The 21,790-nt window shown below is 35.4% G+C and overlaps 1 protein-coding gene across 16 annotated transcripts in view; it reads left to right on the top strand.

The window, feature by feature from the left end:
• KLF12 (KLF transcription factor 12) overlaps window positions 1-21,790 on the top strand; it is a 511,365-nt gene that overhangs the window by 188,899 nt on the left and 300,676 nt on the right. For 8 of the 16 annotated variants that reach the window (XM_074329360.1, XM_074329369.1, XM_074329363.1 and 5 more), the window contains one exon: window positions 18,106-18,206. The exons of 7 other annotated variants lie outside the window; for them this stretch is intronic. The gene's annotated coding sequence lies outside the window, so the exon portion shown is untranslated. Of the gene's footprint in view, window positions 1-15,844; window positions 15,863-18,105; window positions 18,207-21,790 lie in introns of those variants that run through there. One more of the 16 variants, XM_074329361.1, reaches the window with a different exon arrangement.

The raw sequence follows: 21,790 nt of genomic DNA, 5'->3' as shown, positions 1-21,790 counted from the left end.
TATCAAGAAACACTGACATCATTATGAAAGCAGATTGTGTGTACATGCACATATGTGTGTGTGCGTGCACACACATACACATTAATTTCCATTTTTCCACTGGGGCCTGTTTTGTGTTTGTAGGCAAGTTGGAATGACTTTTGTAGTTGTCTCAGTTTCATCGCTCCTGTGTTATCACAGAAAGAATCGCCCTCAATCTCGCTACTATGAAGTATCTTTTCTTTGTCCTTCCTTACATCCTTATTTAGTCATCACTAAACATATTCTGTTCTTTTGAAACATTTGAGTGCATTAATATTTTATGTTTGAAATGGTTTAATCTGTCAAAAGATGAGGGTCTTAATTTTTTTCCTTCTGGCCATTGGAAGGATAATTAGAAAAGCTTGAACAGCGCTAGACCCTTATTTCAAGTTTACAGACTTAATGAAAAAAATAATATTTCACAGAGGGAATCTCAGTTTAACCTTGTGGAGAGGTTTTTCAGTCTGTTAGTCAGACTCTATTTATCATGCATGGAATCTTATTTACCTTTATGTATGTTTTTTTTGTTTTTTGTTTTTTGTAATTGTATTTGGATAATCTTGAGAAAGATCCTGACTAATCTCACTGCTTCTTGAATCTCTGATTCTTGTTTTACTCTATTTCTTCCTAATTTGCTTTGTCTCCTGGGATTTCTAGGTACCAGAAAGTCTTCCTACCCATACAGATCATTGTGCTGTCTCAGTTTTAATTTGTGCCTCAGTTAACACTTTTTTCATATTCATTTAAATGCTTTATGAGTTCCTGTTCTCTGAAGCATAGATCTTATCTGTTTGATTGAATGACACATTGCAAATATTTAATGTTACATATTTATGAGGACCTGCTGAATTATTTTATTACCCTATTGGACGTACTTATCAAGTCTTAATTGATGTTAAGACTCAGCAATCCATTAAGTCTTTCAGTCAATTCAAACTCAGACTGTAACTGGGATTTTCATAGCCCTAACTGCGACAGTGTTGAACACAGCAGAATCAAAACAGAGCTGTTCTGGCTTTGCTGCTGTTTAGATGTCTTTGGGAACCTCTCACCTTTTGATGTTACAGTGAAAACATGGAATAGTGCCTGGCAGGGGGAGATGTTCCCAGGTCAGATCTGTTTTCAGGATTGAGTCCTCATGCTGCTAATTGCACTTGAGGTCTTATCTATTAAGAATTAGTAGATAATCTCATTCTAAATACTTAATTAAGTTAGGAAGAAACCATATACATTACAGAAAACAGTACTACTAAACACTTATATAGCACTTATTTAGTGGATACATGTTTTATAGGAAGGAGGTATTATACAGTGTCATAATCCTTATTGTGTGGTAGAGGAAGTTAAGGTGTACAGAATTTATATACCTTGCATCCATGCACACAGTTACAATTGTGGAGGCAAGACTGGACCAAGACATTCTGACTTAAAGGACTGCTGTAAAAACTTTACTGTCCTGCCCTGAGGGCCTTCCTTTTGGTTCTGTGTGTGTGTGTGTATGTATGCATGTATGTGTATACATGTATGTGTGTCTGCGTAAGTGTTAAGTCAGCGATATGGGAAAATTTCATTGCTGTATCTTTGATTTTGTTTTCTATTTTCATGCAATTGACCTGTGGATGTTGGTAATTTTGATAATGAGTTTTAGAAAATAACAGTTACGCACTCCGTTGAAATATTAAAGTTTCTGTCCTCCTACTTATCAAAATTTTAGCCCCGTTGACACCATTCTTGTTGTATTTGAGAATATCAGTATTTTAACATGAATGTTCGTCAGTTCCATTTGATAAGTATTTATTAATTATCTCCTGTGTATAGTGTCCCATCTGAGGTATAGTACTCACAAAAAGGACAAATAAGACACATCCTTGAACTGAGTGGGACGGCGCAAGTCTTATCCTTCTGTAAGTACTTCCATAGTAAAGACTTACGTGAATACACTGTAAGGCATATGAATGGCCCAAGATATTGTAGGGGTTCAGAGATGTTACATAAGTAGGACATAATTTATTTGAGGAAGTTGTTTTAGAGCTAAGTTGTGAAGATGGGATTTCTGTTAGATTTTTGAGGTGAAAGGAACGATGAGAGTGAGTGAGCAAAGGTGCTAAGGAGGCACGTTGTGCACAGTAGCTGAGTGTGGGTAAGATGTGTACATGGTGGGGAATCATTTTCAGATGTGATTTGGGGTTATAGTGTGAATTCTATTTAATACCTAGACAATTGTGGCAGTGCGAATGGAAAAGAAGGTCTCCATTTAAGAGTCATTCTCAGAACCCATAGGACTTAGCAGCTAATAGCATGGGAAGAGTCTGGGTGGAGGAGGAGGGGTCAAGGATGATATCCTGCTCCTCCTAACTCAAGGAGCCTTTGGAGAGGTACCGGATGTTGTGGATGGAAACCAGAAGAGCTGGCTTTCATTCTAGCCTCCTTTGCTGAGACAAGGCTTCTCGTGGTACTCAGTACAGACATTTTTGAGTATCTCAGCTATTGAAAACCTGGGTTGTACTATAATACTGTATATGGGGTGTGTGTTTAAGGAGTGGAGACCACTCCCCAGAGGAATTGTGGACAAAATGCCTATTAAGTATGATAGCTTTGTTATGTAGTACATGCATTGTGTCTAAAATGAGGTATTCTAAGCGCCTCTTATTCAGTCTTTTTATTTATTTTTTTGTTATTCAGTCTTAAGTGGTTTGAAAATAAGGGAGAGGAGTTGTAGGCACCGTGGCACTGAGTTTATAGTACTGAAGTCCATTTCATTCTTGAAAGTGTTCTCGGCTTAATGAAGGCTCCCGAGGTCTCTGGAATTCTGTGTCCCAGTCCAGGACTGCGGGTGTTCAGCGCGTCCACCCAGGTGTCAGTTATTTTGCGGAAATGGTGGGTGGTCTGTATTGCACAGTCCTGTATTCCGTACACAGGTGTCATGGAACACACCTTTCTCTCTTCCTTGTAGATACTCTCTGTGATGGCATGAATCCTGTCTGCTTTGGATGACTGTTGAATTTTTAATACTTGGCACTACGCCTGGTACATGGCAGACTCCAAGAAATGGAAGTGAAGTGATGATGAGTTGTTCCCACAGCCTGTGACAGATTAACTTTTCAGAGACATGATATTCTAATGGCTGTTTATGAGGGAAAATTTGAATTAAGGAACTTGTATGTCTGATTTACCATTTATATATTTTAATATGTGATATCTGTAGTTGGAATTCTTTGTCGACCAGAATGTTTAACATCATACCCAATTTTTTACATCTGTCACCTGATGAGGTGTGCCCCCCACCCCCGCAAGGAAAAGTTTTTTTATTGGCCTTTTATATTTATGAATATATTTTAGATCAACTTACAAAATTCCACAAAACAAATAGATAGATAACCTTTGGATTCCTATTGGGATTGCATTGAATCAATATGACATTTTTTGGAGTTAAATGACATCTTTAAAATTAAAAACATTTTCAATTTCATAACTTGCTGTCTGTAGTCATTTATTTAGAGCTGTCTCTTGATAATTTTTTTAGGCCAATTATATTTTATTTAACAAGAAAACAAAAATTCCGTAAGAGTAAATCATATTAATTTTGCTGAACATCCCCCTTTTCTAGTTTTATTGAAATATAATTGACATATATCACTGTAGAAGTTTCAAGTGTACAGCATGATGGTTTGACTTACCTATATTGTGAAATGATAACTGCTAAAAGTTTAGTTAGCATTCAGCATCTCATATAAGTACAATAAAAAGAGCAAAAAAAGAAAAGAAAAAATGTTTTTTCCTTGTGATGAGAACTCTTAGGATTTACTCTCCTGAGTGGTTTATGAGCAGGCCACAGTACATTCTTTGCACATTGAAAACTGTAAGGCATTATTTTACATTGAATCTGGGGCCAATAGGTTACCTGTGAAGGTTTGGGGCCTGACAGGGTGGTGCTGTGTAAATCAGCGGTTTTGTGGAGTCAGCGTCAGCGTCAGCGTCGCCACTTTTGCCTGATTCTAGTGATCATCTAAGCTGAGGCTGAAGATGTACGTAGAATTTCCATCTTTATCTTAATTGTATTACATTTTGAAACATAATGCTAATCATTTATTTTGTATTTTATCATTTCCAGAAGCATATTTTTGTAATACATCTTTAATAAGACCAAAGCACAGTAATGGCATTATTTCTTTTTCTTTTTTTTTTTTTTTACAGAATTATGTTTTCCGGTGCAGCATTTTCCAGACACAATAGTAGAAATATGCAGGAATCCGAAGATCTCATTAAGCCAATTTTGGAGAGATACTGATAAATTAAAATTAAAGTATTGTGATATTATTAATTGGAACTTAAGCATAATCAAGGAGAAAATATTTGTTAAATAAAAGATCATATTATTATAAAATGAAATTGTTACTTTTACAAAATTTTTCCAGGAAAGTACAACACATGCAAAGTGAATCTATAGCTGTATTTTGAAAAATAGTAACTTCTATTCCAGGTTACTGTTCTTTTGTTAGTTTTGGATCTTTAAATTCTAATAGTGCAGACTATTTCCCCCCTCTGGGAGGTTATCATCCCTTAGTTTTACATGTTTTAGAGAAAGCTGTAAATGTACCTTCAGTAGTTTTAATAGCATTTCCAAGACGTACCTCAAAAAATAATTCAAAAGAAACTGAGTTTTTTTATGTAAAACACTGTGATCCTCTTTCTTGACAGAAGTCAGCTTATGTCAACTGAACATTTCTTTGCCCTTAAATTAGAAATATCTTCAGCAAAACCTCTCCGGGGTTGAGATTTTTAAGGATGTAAACTTTGGGGTTGACATGACCATATTATATTAGTCATACATAATCATTGATTTTGTGGATGGAATGGTGATTAGAAATCAACTTCATGTAAAGTTAGCGTGACAGGGAACAACGCAGACCATCGTTCTCCGTCTTCTCCACATAAAGTCCGAATTTACCTTCTCTTCCCTCCACAGACTGCTTTTGCGGTGGGCGACTAGACTGTGGCTTCCTCAGGATCAAAGACTGAATCATTTTATGTCCCAGCATGCAGAGCAATGCCAGGCAGTACTATGAGCTTTATGTATGTGTAGAAAACAGTGTCTACAGCTGGCAGGTTTTCTTTTTGAAACATATATTTTTAAATAATTACAGATTCATAGGAAATCTACCCTCCACACCCCCAAATACAGGGAGGTCTTGTATCCCTGTATCCCTTCACCCTGTTTCCCCCAGTGGTGAACGTCCTTTTTTTTTTAAACATCTTCCATGACTGTAGTACACGGTCAAAACCAAGGCATTGGAACAGTCTGCAGAGCTTCTTCAGATTTCACTACTGTTACATGCACTCATTTGTGTGTGCTTGTGTGTCTGGTTCTGTGCAGTTTTGTCATATGTGTAGATTCATGTAACCACTACCAGCGTCAAGGTGTGGAGTGGTCCCATCCATCCCCACAAGGCTTCCCTGGGCCTCCTCAACAGGTTTTTAATAGTGATGACGTAGTGCTTTGCATTTACTTATGCATTAACCATGGCTTGTAAATAAATTATGTTGCTGTTGAAGAAAAGAGATAGCATTCCTATTTCTCAGTCTATAGGTCATCCCTCACCCATGACCAGTTTACCCATTTTCTGTTTTAAAGAAACGTTATCTTAAAGGGGATTTCCGTGAAGTTATAAATTGGCAACATTATCATAATGGGAGTCCACTCTCATTAATTGGAACTTTCAGACCACACGATATATTCATCTTATCCAGAAAATGTATGAGGTTGCAAGACGTAAATAGAATGCTAAAAATGGAGACCCACATTGTTCAACATTGACTGGTGCAGCTGAGAAAATTGTCTTAAGAGTAAAAAAATGGATATGCAATCTCATGTGCGATGAATTGGTGTGTCGAGTGGGTTTTAATTGGTGTGAGTACGGCTGTCTTGTGTGTAATTGAGTCTGTGTAGATGGATGCATGCAGCAGGCTTAGGCTGTTTAAATGTGTGACTGTGGATGTGTGAAAGGGAATCCGTCACTTAGGGTGAATACAGCAGGCTGGGTGGAAGAGATAGCCACCGTGTTTATACAAGCAAGGAGGAAACTTTTGGTATAGAGGGGGAAAAAAGCAGGTGCCTATACAAGTGTTTCCTTTAGGACATGGTATGGAGTTTTAAGAACAAACATCTTTACTCTTTATCACAAAGGTAAAAATAGACAGCATGGCAGAGTTGACACTTGGGCTATAAATTCATCAATACAAGACCTGTCAGGGCGTGGAATAGAAGGCACCTTGTCTCCCTCTTCCCTCACCTACTTCTCCTTTCCCATTTTATGCTGTAAGATAAAGTAATGGAAGTTTCTTGGGAATTTCATCATTGGGAGTGAAAGGACCTTCTCCTGCTGATACTGCTTCTCAGTTTTCTTCCTTCCTTGCCTCCTCTTGCCCCCACCCTGGAGCTCCTGCTGTGCCGAAGCCAGCAGGAAAAAAACCTGTTTTGTAAAGAAAAGCCTCCAGGGGACACTCCCCAGGCCTTGGGATAGAAAAATATTGCCACCTCCTCAGTTTTTTTAAAAACCTCCAGCCTATCTCGAGAACACTGTGTCCCCGTTGGGCGTGTTCATGTGTGTACTTTGAGCGGATCTGGGAACCTGCAGGTGGGCGCGGGGACACCGCGTCTGGGCTAGAGTCAGGCAAGGCCTTTAAAAATAGCTTGTTTTTCATTTTTTGGAACATTGCCTCCCTGCTCCAGTTCATTAGCAGTCAATTTTTAATTCGTACATTAGGCACTGTGGGAAGTTGCAAAAGGCTTTCATCTTTGAAGAAGTAACCATTCAGAGGATTTATCTACAAGGTGGGGAAAGCGATTTACCAGTAATTAAAAATAATAGGCCCTGGAATATTTAAGGACTGAGAATACACTGTTAACATGATAAAAGTGGTCTGAATGCGGCCTATGACGACGTAAAGCACATGCATTTTGAATTGGTTCGTAAGAAGTTGAGGAATTTTGGGCATTGAAAAAGGAATCATTCAGAGAGGCAGGAGGTGGGCATTCAGCTGTGTGTTGGGGTGGCCCTGGATTTGGGGTGGGGGCAGGTGTCCTAGGTTCAAGTCCTAACACTTACTCGATTTGTTAATTCAGGTTGATTCCTTCCCTGAGTATAAAATCCTGGTCCTACAGTGAACTTGTGAATACTAAATAAAATATTTATTTAAAAAAGCTGTATGAACTGCAAAACTCTATACAGATTTGAGTTAAGGCTGTTTGATTACCAGTCTTAGAAATCAAATGTTTTTTATTTCTTTTGTGTACAATTGAAAACTGAAGAGCACCTGAAAGGGTGCTGATTATTTATTTTTAAGAGAATGAAATGATACAGGAATAACACAATTCAGATCACTTTAGGATGAAATATGTATTCACATTTTAACCCATCAGAAATACATTTTTTAAATGATTCTGATCCTCTTCAGCTTTTCTAACAATGTGTGAGGGAAAGGTCGATTACTTCCAAAAAAAGAACTATTTACTAGCTTTTTGTTTGGCTTCAATCTGACTTTATTTATTCAAAGAAAAACAAACAAATGCAAGCAAACAAACAAAAAGCTATCCCAGGACCTTCCCTCCCTCCTTGGAGCGCCTATTTGTAAGTCAGCTACTGCATTGAGGATCAAAAATTGTCATTGTCTCTGCCATGGGTCCAGGAATCAAATGAATATAAATAAATATATCACTTCCACCTGAGATCTGCTATAGAATACAGGGGAAAATCCTGAGTGCTTTCTAACAGGGACCTCATGAGGCCATTTTCCCTGAAGAAGTAATATTTGAGTACAGATGTGAAGTAAGCTGTGGGATAAAGTGGCCTGGAAAGCACAGCAGAGGTATATAGATTGGGATAAAAATTAATTGCTAAAAATATCAAGCCCGTGTATGTGATGTGCCTTTTTATACTATTCTACTCTGGAAGCTTAGATAAAGCCTCTTCTATATTACCCTTAATACAGTGGTTTGCCTAGGAATTATGCTCTGTTCAACCTGAGATATTTTCAAAAGTAATACTCGAAGATTTCAAATACATCTCCCTAATGCTTTGCTTCATAAAAACTGAATCAGAGTAATATACCAAAGATACTAAAATAAGATTTAGACGAATACTTTCATCAATCTGTATGGAGAAGAAATTTCTAAAGAGTGACACCAGATCCAGAAATCATAAATTGGAAATAGATTGACATGCTTGACTGAAAAATTAAATACATCCCTATAATAAAAATTGTGTAAATTTGAACACCAAACCATAAGCTGGAAAAAACCCCCCAAAGTATTTGCAATGTATGACAGTGAAAATGTAATATTTTTAAGGAAGAGACCTCTAAATCAGAAAAGAAGGCTGCTGCCTCCGCAGTAAAGATGTGAAAAGATTTGAAGAATGATTTCACAAAAGAAGACAAAGCCAGTAGAGTGATGACTTCATGTTTCATCTCCCTGGTAGTGCAGGAAGTACAAAGTAGAATCAGGTTTTCTGCTTTCAGATTGGGTAAGATTAAAAAGTTGGCCATACCAAATGCTGGGGAGGCTATGGTACATATGCATAATATATAAGCACGGAGGAAGCATGTGTAACCTTGTACTTTTCTGTGAAAGACTGTATCAACATTTGAAATGGAAGTACCCTTTGGGTCAGACATTTTACTTCTAGAAATGTATTCCAAAAATGTAATTATGAATATGTAAAAAGATTTGGTGACAGTTATGTACAACAGAATATTGTTATTAAATATTGTGAAGCGATCAAAATGCCCAGCAAAAATAATACTAGTTGAATAAATATGGTATGTTGATATAAGGAACACTAGGCTTTACTTAAAAACAAAATATTCTGAATTTATTGATAGGGACGTTTGTCTATGAGCTATTTCCAACTGAAGGAAGCAGATTACAAAATGGCATTTATGTCAAGGATAGATAGTAACATTGAAAATTTGCTTTATGTTAGAGACTTTTGCTACGTTCTTCACATTGATTATTTCGTTTAATGATCACAATATTCCTTGGAGTAACTATGATTAGCCCCATTTTGCAGATTAGTAAACAGAATTACCAGGAGGCACATAGCTCCAGGTCACACCAGTAGGAAGTGTGGAGCCAGGCAGGATTTAGTGAGCAGCTTTTAGAAATGTGTTCTTGTGTAGGCATATATGAAAGGGCATAGGCCAAGTATCGTAATGATGCTTATATTTACTATTTTGCTACTAGTATTTCCAGTGATTTTAATTTTTCTGTTATACTTTTAGACATTATCTGAGGGTTTTGGAGTACGTATGTGATACTTTTCTAATTAGAAAAAAACTATTTTTATATGTTTATATTAAACAATAAATAGTGATTTTTAGAAGGGCGGATAGCACTAGTTTTAATTTATATGCAGTGTGTGTCAAGTTTAACTTCAAGAAGTGAAGAAAAATTTATGAATGATTAGCATGTATAGTTGAAATTTTTGATAATACCCACAAGGTTACTTATTAGGAATCAGTAAATAATGTTTTCTGAGGTACGTTTGAGGGAAGATACCAAAAAATGAGTTTAAAGAATAAAAACAATTGAACATTAAACACACATATCAGTTTAAAATGTAAATACTTCTTTTGAAAATTAAAAAAAAGTCCATATCGAGGCAATTTTATTTTTATCAATAAGCCATTAAGTAGTTACTGAATTCCAAGAATTTTGAGGAATAAAGAAGAATGTAAACTGCAAAATTAACAATCTAGTTGTGGAAACAAAACTTAAGAAATAGGTAGTCCATACTTGAGATAGTATATGTAATCAGGTGGTAAATTGTAAACTTCAGAAGAAAACATAGTAAGTATTGTAAACTACAGAAGAAAATAACAGAATTAGGTCTGAGTCATGAGGGTAGGGTTATATATGAGATGGATAAGGTTGAATAATACTCATGTGTTATCGGGATGGTATGTGGAGAAAGTAAGCATTGAGTTGACACGGAACCCTGGATAGGTCGTGGCTAGCAAGTGGCAGAAGCAAGAATAAGCAGAATGGGAGCCGACAGTTTAGTACTGGTCATTCAGGAGCAGTGAGAGTTAAGGTGAGATTTTAGAGAGCTTCCATAGTGAAGCATTTCTATAGAAAATGATGCAGATAAATTAAAAAAAAAATTTTTTCCAAGGCCTTCTATGAAGGTTAGTTATATTTGTTTTCCAAAAGTTTCTCTGCAGTTTTACAGAATATTAAGAAAAGTCCTGTAATCAAGAGTCTGATCACTGCAGTGTACACCTGAAGCTGAAGCTGAATAATAATGAATGTCAACTATAATTTAATATATATATATGTATATATATATATGTGTGTATATATATACACACACACACATACATATATATATATATATAGTCACGGGATGGGGAGTACAGCTTAGGGCATGTAGTGAATGGTATTGTAACAGCTATATACGATGTCAGAGGGGTAGTAGTTTGGGGGAGGAGTGTTATCACTTTGTGAGGGGTGTAAATGTCTAACTATTAACATTGTTTTGTACACCTGAAACTAAAAAAAGAAAAAAAAGGAGTCTATGCTTAACAGATTTTGAAAGTATCTGTTATACATCATGGCATTTTATTTTCAATTTTCAAATTGTATTTTGATAACATATTAAGAGTATTCAGTGGATTTTCTGTGAGAAATAATGAAGCTGATCAGTCTGATTGGGGCTCTGCACACTTGGGAACAGAGTTCTTAATTAAGAAATTCTGGTTTGGATGAGGCTTTGGACATCATTTCGTTTGACTTTCCACCTCAGTAAAAAGGTTTCTTCTGTAATGATTCCCAAAGGGGATCATTCCTAACTACTTGCCTAAAAATATTATGAATAAAAAGATGAAGATTGCATCACTTAGTCCAATATTTAAAGTACCCTATTTTTATCTGTTGAAATATATATGAATAACTGAATGAAAATGTAAAGCACACACTTGTTTTGTAGAAGATTTGTACTTGCTGGGAATGGATCATGTGGAATAGTGAATTACCAGTTAATTAATTTAATCTTTGAAATGCTTTAAAAAAAAGCTTTCTAATCTTGTATTACAGCATTGTAGAACATATTTAAATCCCTTAATCTGGCAAATTAAATATTGTTTTCGTCAGTGACCGTATCAATATTTTAGTTCACTTTGTTAAATAACCTAAATGTCACTTGATCTTTTGGTGTGACTATAAAAAAAATACATAAAATATTAAGTAATATGTTTATATTCTACTGATATTAACCATTTTGTTATTTTATTCTTTTATAATGTACTCTTTATAGGAGAAAGAAAGTTATCTGTGACTTCACAGGTAGCATATTAAGGGTGTGTGTGTGTGTATAGAAAGTCATAAATTTTGATTTGGTAAAAGATAACATCTCTTTCATAGTAATGATTTAAATCAAGTTGATTATTTTTATTAGTAATGAACACTTTTGTGCCTTACACAAAAATGAGATTATCAGTAACATACACATCCTCAAAATAAAAGAGACTTATGACGATAATTTCTCCTAAAAGTAGAATTAAGGTTAATCCATTTCTCTGTATCTGAGATTCTCCCTTATCAAACTGGATTGTGTACTCTACTTGATACTTAATATACAGTGTATTGTTGCTACAATTGGTCATTTAGAACAAAGCAGAAGACACCATGTCTGTATTTCTTGAATGTAAATTTAATGCATGAGCCATTCAAACAACAGAAATTACAGGAATGAAATTTAAATCACATGCAATATCAAATACAATAGCATTGCTAGACTGATTGGGTAAATATGGAGAATTAGTTAAGGAAGCTGTAATGGAGAAACCAAGCAAGAATTTTGAAAGAGCATACAGGTGGGAATTGGTGGACGAAGGAGGGTTTCCATCTAGAAGGAATGGTGAATTGTTGGAGCCTATGAACCCATCAAAACCGGGACTGTTTTCTTAATCTTTGTAGTTCCAGGGTATGTAGCATAATCCCTTTTATATATTGGTACATAGTTGTTTTCTTCCTTTTCCTTCTCCTCTACCTTCTCCTCCTTTTTATTAAATATAGTGCCTTTTGTATATTAAAAAGGGTAGAAAGTAGATTTGAACAATTTACAGTGTAGTGTAGTGGTTCAAAATTCAGATTGGAATTGGAGAGATTGTAGTTGAGTCCTACCTTAATCACTTGATTTCATCTCTGTGATATTAGGCAAGATCTTTACCTGCACGTTACAATTTCCTCTTTTGTAAAGCAGTATAGCAAGAGAACCTATATCCAAACTTGTGATTTTTATGAGATAAATCCTGCAAACTCTTCAACACTGTGTTAGTTTAAATGTTACCCTTCGATAAAAAAGACACGGTGCTATGGAAGAATGCTACTTTTGTGGTTTTCATTAACATATAAATGTATTCTTTATGGTCTGCCATAAGCTTCTAAGATGTGATGATTAGTGACTTGAATATTATCTGTAGAATACAGCTATTTTCTCTTTTAGTTATATTGACTGGAAGTGGGCCAGAGTCAGAGAGGGTAAGCAAATGACAGTCAAGCTTTGCTCTGGAACAGTGGAGCTGTTTAGATTTTTTTGGCTTTTCCTCAAGTAGATATTTAAAAGTTTGTTAAGGCCCATCTTAAGATAGGGTGACATATCCTCTGCTTGTGAAGGGAATTGGTATTTCACTGGACTGGAGGTTGATACAGGAAAAGATACGATCTGATTCAGATAGGAGAACAGACAAGTAGTAACATAGGAGAGAAATCACACGGTGCTGGACAGAGCGCTGTCCACTCCTCCTAGCTCTTCTCCGGTGGCTTCTTTTCTGACTCGTATGCTTTATCCAAGAGGTTGCTCTTCCATCGTCATTTGACTCTATTGTTGGTAACCTTCTCTTCTGCTTCCTGTGTGACGGTAAGCCCTCTACCATACTGGATAAAGCAAAGCCTGCCCCGCACTTCCACTTCTCAGCCCTGGCTCTGCTTCATTCTAGTTCCTGAATTGACTCTCTCGGCAGGTATGGCAGGTATTCTGTTATGCTTGGCCCTCTATTTACTCAGGTAATTCAAGACAAATAATCACTTAAAGCATTTGAAGTGTAATATAAGAAGATATACTGTGGAGTTCTACGGAGAAAATTCACATTTATTTATAATAAAATACAGAATTTCATATAACGTAGACCCATTTGTAGGTGAATTTTAGGTTCTACCTGCAGCAGCCACTCTTTCCTTCCCACACTTCTCTTCCCACTGCTTTTCACTTGGCCCTGGTTCTGCACTTCACCATGGTCTAGAGGTAAGATTTGATAAGCAATGCTCTTAGGAGATTATGTTACAGAACTTAACTGATAGGGAACCAAACATTTTATTTAGGAAAGGAGTTAACTGCTCAGGAGATGGTTAGAATGCAAGACTCTTCCTAGGGCCCGAGACTTACCCGATATGTAGAGGAAGACATGCTTATAAAAACAAGCGAGAACAAATGATAAAAGTGATACTGGGTGCCCTAGATGCCCAAACCTATAAATACACTTTCCGAAATACTGTAAACCAAAATTAATTTTTGACTGTTAATAAGGAATTAGAAGCATTTATTTGAGCAAAGGAAGCTGCAGCGCAGGAGACAGAGATTCGTAGCAATTTAAATTGTATTCCACTGAGACAAAGAGGAGGCCGCCTTTTACAGCCAAAATTCCCGTCTGAGTTCTCAATTAGATTCATTTTATGTAAATGAGGTATCCAAATTGTGTAGTTCTGATTGGATGGGTCAGGTCTCAGTCCACTGGTGGAAAGACAAACCAGGATTTTCCATCAGTGGCTGACTGAGGTGGCGCAAACAAGCGGAGCATAGTGCGCGAAGCCAGGAGTTCAGTCTGAAGTTCTTCCAGGGATACAGTATACTTAAAGGGTGCCTGTTGGCAAATGGCCGCTAGGCTTTCATTTATAAAATTTGGGCCCTCAGTTGACCATAGAGGAGGAGGGTCCATCTCAGCAGATAGATTCCTTCTCGGGGTTCACAAAATGAGTCTTTCTTTTCGGGTCCGCAATACTTACCTTAGAAATCACAAGTGACTTAGACATCAAAGAAAAAAGTGAAAGCATATCTGATCCAGTACATTCTGGCCAATTGGTCCTAGCTAAGTCTGACCTAAAGAGTAAAATGATCACGAAACATGCCTGTATATGATCTTAAAGAAAAAATATTTATTTAGTTAGAAACATTTAATAGGAACCATATGTTGAAAATAGATGACCAATCGTGATGAATTTTCTTGTCATATAGTTGAATTGTTCCATTTTCACAACAGATAGAAACAGCTGAGGAAAAGAAATCTAGTGGGATTATATTAAAAGATATAAATAAAAGTGCTGGTTTTGTATGGTTTATAAATGTTTAATTTTTAGTCTTTGGAGAAGGTATGCAGTACAGGGTCAGAGCTTGGTTTGAGTCCTAGTTCCCCCTTTTATTATTGATTGGATGTTCTCCATATAACCTTGGACAAGTTGCTTCCGACTTGAGCTTCAGTTTGCTCATCTATAAAATGCAGTTACTGAAATTGTCCAGTTGATAGTGTTGTACTGACTGTGAAATGATAACTATGTAAAACATCTGGCAAGGTGTCTGGAAATTAGTACTCAATGAACGTTAACTATTTTTTAAATTTATTTTAAAATTATAGTTGACATACAATGTTATATTAATTTTAGGAGTACAACATAGTGATTATACATTTATATACCTTATAAAGTGATCACCACGGTAATTATAGTACCTGTCTGTCACCATAATTACTATTTGACTATATTTCCTATGATGTACCTTATATCCCTGTGATTTATTCTATAACTGGCAGTTTATATTTCTTAGTCCCCCTTATATTTCTTTTTTGCCTATTTCCCACCCCCCTAGTGTTAACTATTAATAATAGTGACAATTGCAAACTCTCATATGTCATATATTATTGCTGGTTATGTCTCTAGACTATTATAATTGGTCATGTAATATACGTCCATTTAAAAAAAAAGTTAAAAAATGCTCTTCCTTATTTTTCTCTTATGATGTAAGGGAAATACATAATGATGTGATGCTCCTTTTTCTCTTTTTACAATTACTCGTTGTAGTTTTTTGCAGCACCTAGCAAAATGCTTTTTAAAATCCTGTTAACATAAAGACTTAATTGAACATTTTAAATCTTGAAGTACTTTCCATATAAAAGCCGTGTTTATTGTATTATTTGTCATACTAATACAAATTCTATGAGTGACCGTATTAATCTTTATAGTCTTTTGAAATCTATAGTCTTTTGAAATTTATAGCTATTTGAAATCTATTTATTAATATTTTAAAGTAATGTTAGGAAACATACTTACAAAATATATGGTGTATCTTGTTTTTTTAAAAAAGCATTATGAGAGCAGTAATGCAGATTTAGATAGGAAATACCCCTTACTCAAACTGCCACACCACATTTATACAACAAATGTTTTCATGTATTTTCTTAATTCTTCTTTTATCTGAAGGTCATTTTTACTTAGTATTGTTCTTTTCCCCATATTTCTTAGATATAGTTTATAATGCCAGCATAATAGTCCATTACACAGTTTTTCCATAATTAAATTGGCCATTTCCTTGTGAATTGTTTCTAGTTTTAGGGTTACAAATGGTGTTTCAATGAGCTTTTTATACTTACAGTTTTTTTTTCTTCTCTTTTCCTCCCTAGAATTAATTCAGGAATGTTATTACTGGGTTAAAGACTATCAACTATTTTGACTCTTGAAACAGAAGTGCCTTTCAGATGGGTTCTAGTAGTTGGTATTGCCACAGGCAATGTTTGAGTAAGGTCATTTTTATCACTTTCTAGCAATGGATATAATAGGCATTTGTTTTAAATTGGCTAAGTTAATTGATACTAAGTGATATATCACCTTTTGTTAGTTCTTTATGAGGGACTGAAATGAACTTGTTGATATATATTTAGATTCTGATTGAAGTAGACTGTCATGTCTTGTAATTTTCTGGGATTAGTTGTACAATTATTAACATAATAAAATATACATTGTTAGAAGTAATTTAAAGAAAAACTCCTTAATGCAACTTGTTGACTTTTTGTATGATGAATTTGTATGCTCACAGTTGAAACTACTTATAGGAAAATTTTAACGTCTCAGAACTTAAAAAAATAACCTTTAAAAAGTATTTCCGGCTTATAGATTCAATTACAGATTATTTGACTTAATGTAACATTTGCATTAAACTCATTTCTATCTGAAGCCCTAGTCACTAAATGTAGAATTGGAAACCACTGTTTTGGTTTTACAGGCATTTAAAAATAGCCTTAGGGGATCTTTATCTTGAGTTTACTATTAAGGCAAAACTATACAAAATCTCCTTAACTTGCTCTCTCTTACCTAATTTTTAGGGCAGATCTTAGTAAATATTTAATGACACCCCTCCCCTCCCAAGGCAAAACAGGCATGTAGGATGAATAGACATAAATGGGTATTGGAATTTCCTTGCAATGTATAATTAGATGAAAAAAAAAGGAACGTGTGGTATCTAAAGAGACAAAAATGAGAAGAATGAGATTAGGGAGAAACACGTGGAAGTAGGGACAGGCACATACATTGAATTTTTATTGCCTTCAAATTTCTTCACAATTTCCTCTGTAAATTGTAACATAGGTTATACTTTACGTTTATTGATACACAGTTACTTTGTATTTTAGGTCAAATTAGTTCTGTATGTTTTTCCCTTTGCTCTCTCTTTTTTTTTTCTTTATTCTGTTTTATTTTAAGAAAAGCACCATCTGACTTGCTGATTCTTTCTGTCCTGCTGTTGATGTAGCCCCAGTCCTTCAGCTTCTCCGTGTGAATTTGCACTTCAGTGGCACCATTTCCTGTCAGAAACCAGTCAGGCCCCCTGACATTTCTAGGTGGCAGTTCACACAGGAAAGGACCTGAAAAGTTTCAGGGCCACATGACTTCCTCATGGGACGAGCTGATCAACTTAGTGCGTTGATGGGTCCCTTTTTCCCTTAACTTTTGGCCTTCCAGGGCTACAAGATTAGACTTATTAGAAAATTTAAAAATTGATGTAACCATATATTCCAGCACAAATTGCAGAAGATGAGAATTCATATATGGGTTCACCTGAAGTGAAATCAAGGTGAATGATAGTGACATTTGATACCAAGTCAGGTGATTTATTTTTCTTATTGTAGTAAAATATACGTAACATAAAATTTACCATTTTAACCATTTTTTAAAACATTTATCTGACAAATTTGTAGCTTTTCACACTGTGCAAAGTGCTTTTCTAAATAATGGAAATTCAAAGATGAATAGAACCTGATTCTTCTCAAACAGCAAAAAGTAGAGTTAAATCCTTATGTTTTCATATAACTGTATCTAACTTTGAAATCAGTGCATCATATGTAAGTTACAAAGATGAACACTGCCCCTTCCTTATTTTATGAATAGTAGAACCTCTACATACCACTTTATTTTTATTTTTTAATTGTGAAATATACAAGACATAAAATTGACTTTTTAGCCAATTTTAAATGTTTAATTTAAGGTAATTTTTATTCACGGTATAATTTAAGCCTCAAGGGGAATTATATAAAGTTTTAGTAGAGAAGGATAAAGCTAAAAAGAAGTTGATCTGCCAATCTTTCACGTTGTTTTGGAATTAAAATAACTGATTTTCTTTCCTCTGTCACCTTTCTCCAGTTTTTACAGATGTATTTTGGTAGTTGAACTATTGCCAAGTTTTTTTAAACCTGTTTTTTTCTCTAACATACAGATTTTTAAAAAAATCTCAAGGCCTTAAAGCAAAGATAATGTTTTCATGGGTTGTATTTGCATTCCAATCATCTATAATAATTTTATAATAAAAATATGAAATTGAAAATTGTGGCTACATTTTAGTTGGCATAGATTATGATTATGAATAAAGTCAAGGTTTGAGTAAAGATAGTGAAATTTCAGCTGTTTAACTAGAAAAGTCTTAGCAAGTCTAAATGATTTAAGGAAGTACCGTTTTTATTTTTCCAAATAATGTTTTCTTTCTATTACAGGGACGCTAGAGGAGTGATTATTTATATATGGCAGTAATCAAATTAGATGCCTGATATATCTCCTTGGTCTCTTCATTTACAGTCATTTAATTACTCATCAGGTCAGTCTAATTCATTACATTTTGCTTTATTGATTGATAATCTACATTATTTTGTATTTATGATAATGATACTTGTTTACAAAAGGGCAGAGCATAAACTTGGCATTCTGAATTCCCTGTGTATCCTTCGTGCTCAATATATGTAAATTATTACTATGGGCTAGATAGGCCTATGACAATGAGGTACCAGAACCTTTGCATCTACTGAGACTACTCACTGATTTCATTTTTAATTATGAAGAACAAAATGTCCAACATGTATATCTTACACGTGTCACTTACTAATGTTCATAACCAATTACTAGCACAGTTAAGAACCCTCAGAATCACTTTGAGGACAACAGTAAATAGGGTGTCAAGTGTATTTGAACAGTTCATCTGAGAGGATTAGCAACAGAAATTTCTCAGAAAACCAAAAGTAATTGGGAAGTAATGATGTTTGCATAAAGGCACTTCCTTTTGCCATCTTAGATTTTTTTTTTTTTAAGAAGTATGGTTTAATCCTACTCCAGTTATTAAACTGCTTTAAGCTTCTTTCCAAATATCACAGCAAAATTGAAGGATTTATTTCCTTACCTGTACTTTAAAACACTGCTGTGAAACCAAGTAAGGCAAGCAATATACAGCCCCCTTGTGTTTTCAGTTTATCTGCATTTGTACATGATGTCTAAGGCTATCTTCAATTCCCAAGGGAGTCTGCATCCTTTAAACTCTATTATATATAAATTGTTACCTGAAAGGGTTTGTAAAAGATCAAAGTAAATATCAGCCTAGAAAATAGAAGAGATTGCTTCCTCTCTGAGCTGTGTTGCAAAGGGAGATTTCTTCTGCCTATGTTGAGATCTTAATGTAGTTAGGGGAACAGTGAGTTATTAAAGTTTGAAAAGTATCGAGGAGGTGCATGCTGCTTTCTGTAGTCACAAATATTTGAACTCGATTGAAACCAAAGTAATTTAATCAGTAAAAATCTACTTGATTACTTGGAGTTTCTCCTAATTGTCTATGTTTTAGAGAGTTTTTTTTCTTTCTTTTTCCTTCCTTAATGCAGTTTCATTCATAAAAACAAAATTTGGCTACAATAAATGATTCTGTCCGGCTCCCTTAAAATAGTTTTTAAATGAACAACACTGACTTTTTTTATCTTGCCTGTTATTTTATTGGTTACATAAGGCCAAAGAAAATGAAATAGAGGCCAAAATTACTTTGTACCTATGGAATTATGACTTTGGTCAAAAAGTTTTTGTAATACATATATTCATTATGTGTTCTCTTTTTCTGTCTCTTGGCTGTGATCAATAATGCTGCTATTACCATGGGGCTTTTAGAGCATCCCAAAGAAGTTTTCGAGCATGACAAAATGATCCATATATTCTTTTATTTGGTTCTTAGGAACAAAACTTCTGTGCTAACTATAGCTTGTGAAGTCAATTAAATAGCCAAACTATTTGATGGATAACTAATGTGCTGAATGATGGAGCAGTTATTATTTGATGAGTATTCGTTAGAATGTAAACTTAGAATTTACCATATTTTCCCTGAAATATGTGCTCGTTAGAGGTGGTTGATTCTACAGAGCACATTTCCTCTATAAGGCACGCCTAAGTCGAGTCTGATTCTCCTGCTGCAACCCTGTATGTGACAATGTAGCTGTTGGGAATGGCTTGAGTTTCCATATGAATTTTTAGGAGCATTGCTGTAACTCTGACAGCAGAAATATGGATCTAAAAGGTATAATAAGCCATAGGCAACTTGATATTTCAGAGGCTGGAAGCTGGAATAGAGGTTTAGTTGCACTGTTGGTGACAAATGGTGAAGGCTTAGAGTCTCTTTCCAGGTTATCTTTTAGGGACACTCTTAATAGTGACTCTGTTTCACATACCCCTTCATTTTCTTTGAGGTCCCCAGGAACTTGGCTGTTCTACTACTTGTTCACAGTCAACACCTGATTCATCTGACCACAGTTGCTGTTTTTCTCTCCTCTTTCCAGCTGTACTGGATTGAATGGTGTCCCCCTAAAATTCCTATCCTTCTTGGAACCTCAGAATATGACCTTATTTGGAAATAGGGTTGTTGCAGATGTAATTGGTTAAGATGAGGTCGTACTGAAGAAGGGTGGGTCCTTAATCCAGAATGACTGGTGTCCTTTTAAGAAGAGAGACCCAGTGATGAGACATAGGGAGAGCAGCATGTAATGATGGAAGTCATGTGTCTTCGAGCCGAAGAAGGCCAAGGATTGCTAGCAACACTAGAAAGTAAGAAGGCATGAAACAGTTTCTCCCCGGCAGCCTTTAGAGAGAGCACAGCCCTCCCAACACTTGATCTTGGACTTCTACACTCCAGAACTATGAGAGAATAAGTATCTGTTCTAAACCACCTACCGTATTTTGCCATGTATAATGTGCTCCCATGTATACTGGGTGCCCACGTTTTTGGCCTATACTTTCAGGGGAAAAAAATATTTCATTTTAATTTTTGATTCAAATTTTTATTTGTTTATATTTAGGTACTTGTTTTTTATATTATAAAGGAATTTTAGCGTGTATTACGATGCGGAATTAGTACTACCCATGTATAATGCACATCCTTATGTTTCCCTCACAAATTTGGGCAAAAAGAGCGTGCATTATACACAGCAAAATGCAGTAGTTTGTTGTACTTTGTTGCAGCAGCCTTAGGAAACTCACACACATGCAAGTAAACAGAAAAGAACAGTCCTGAGCTTCTTTACTGCAAGTCTATTCTTTTTTTTTTTTCTTAAATTTTATTTTATTAAATTTATTGGGGTGACAATTGTTAGTAAAATTACACAGATTTCAGGTGTACAATTCTGTATGCAAGTCTATTCTTGAGGTAAGCATTTTAGTAATTTTTAGGTTCCCTAAGGGTTAATACTACTAGAAATGCTATAAAAGTGGAATACAAAGTAGGGAAAGTTATAATAGTTACAGAACTCCCAAACTTAACCTGTGGCTCTATAGTTGAAAAGCATTAGTTTCAACCATTGCTTTAGTTTAGTAACTTGTGGGAAAGCCTTTCTATTCTAGGGCCCTACCACCTCCCCCTTCTCTGTCTCTAATTTAATTGGTTTAGGGTGGGGCCTGGGTGTTGTATGTTTAAAAGCTTCCCAAGGGAACCTGGCAATACTACGAAGTTAGGGCTGGGAATCACTGGTATAAATTTAGCAAGGGGTAAGAACCCGGGGGTGGTTCTCAGCCCTGGCCACACACTGGAATCACCTGGGTGACTAAAAACATCCTGGTGCTTAAGTGTGGGCTCCAGAGGTTCTGTTGTCATTGGTTGGGAGTTCAGATGTCTCAGAGGGAGTTTTAAAATCTCCAAGGGAATTCTAATGTGCAGCCAAAGTTGAGAGATATTGATCTAAAGGTGTTTATATTCCAATGCATAGCTGGGATACTTACATTTTTAAACTTTTTGAAGGTTTTTTTTTTTTTTTTTTTTTGGTATGTAGGTATGTAATGGATAGATTTAGATTAATAGTAGGTTCAGCAAGACAAAATAGTAGCCTTCCTTTTTCACAGTATAAGGCTTTCCTGGACATCTTTGGAAAAGGGAACCAATGGTTT

The sequence above is a fragment of the Rhinolophus sinicus genome, linkage group LG04 (genome assembly GCF_036562045.2).
Source record: "Rhinolophus sinicus isolate RSC01 linkage group LG04, ASM3656204v1, whole genome shotgun sequence".
Taxonomy (NCBI): Eukaryota; Metazoa; Chordata; class Mammalia; order Chiroptera; family Rhinolophidae; genus Rhinolophus; species Rhinolophus sinicus.
Note: the sequence above shows the minus strand (reverse complement) of the source record. Positions and strands in the feature narration are given on the sequence as shown.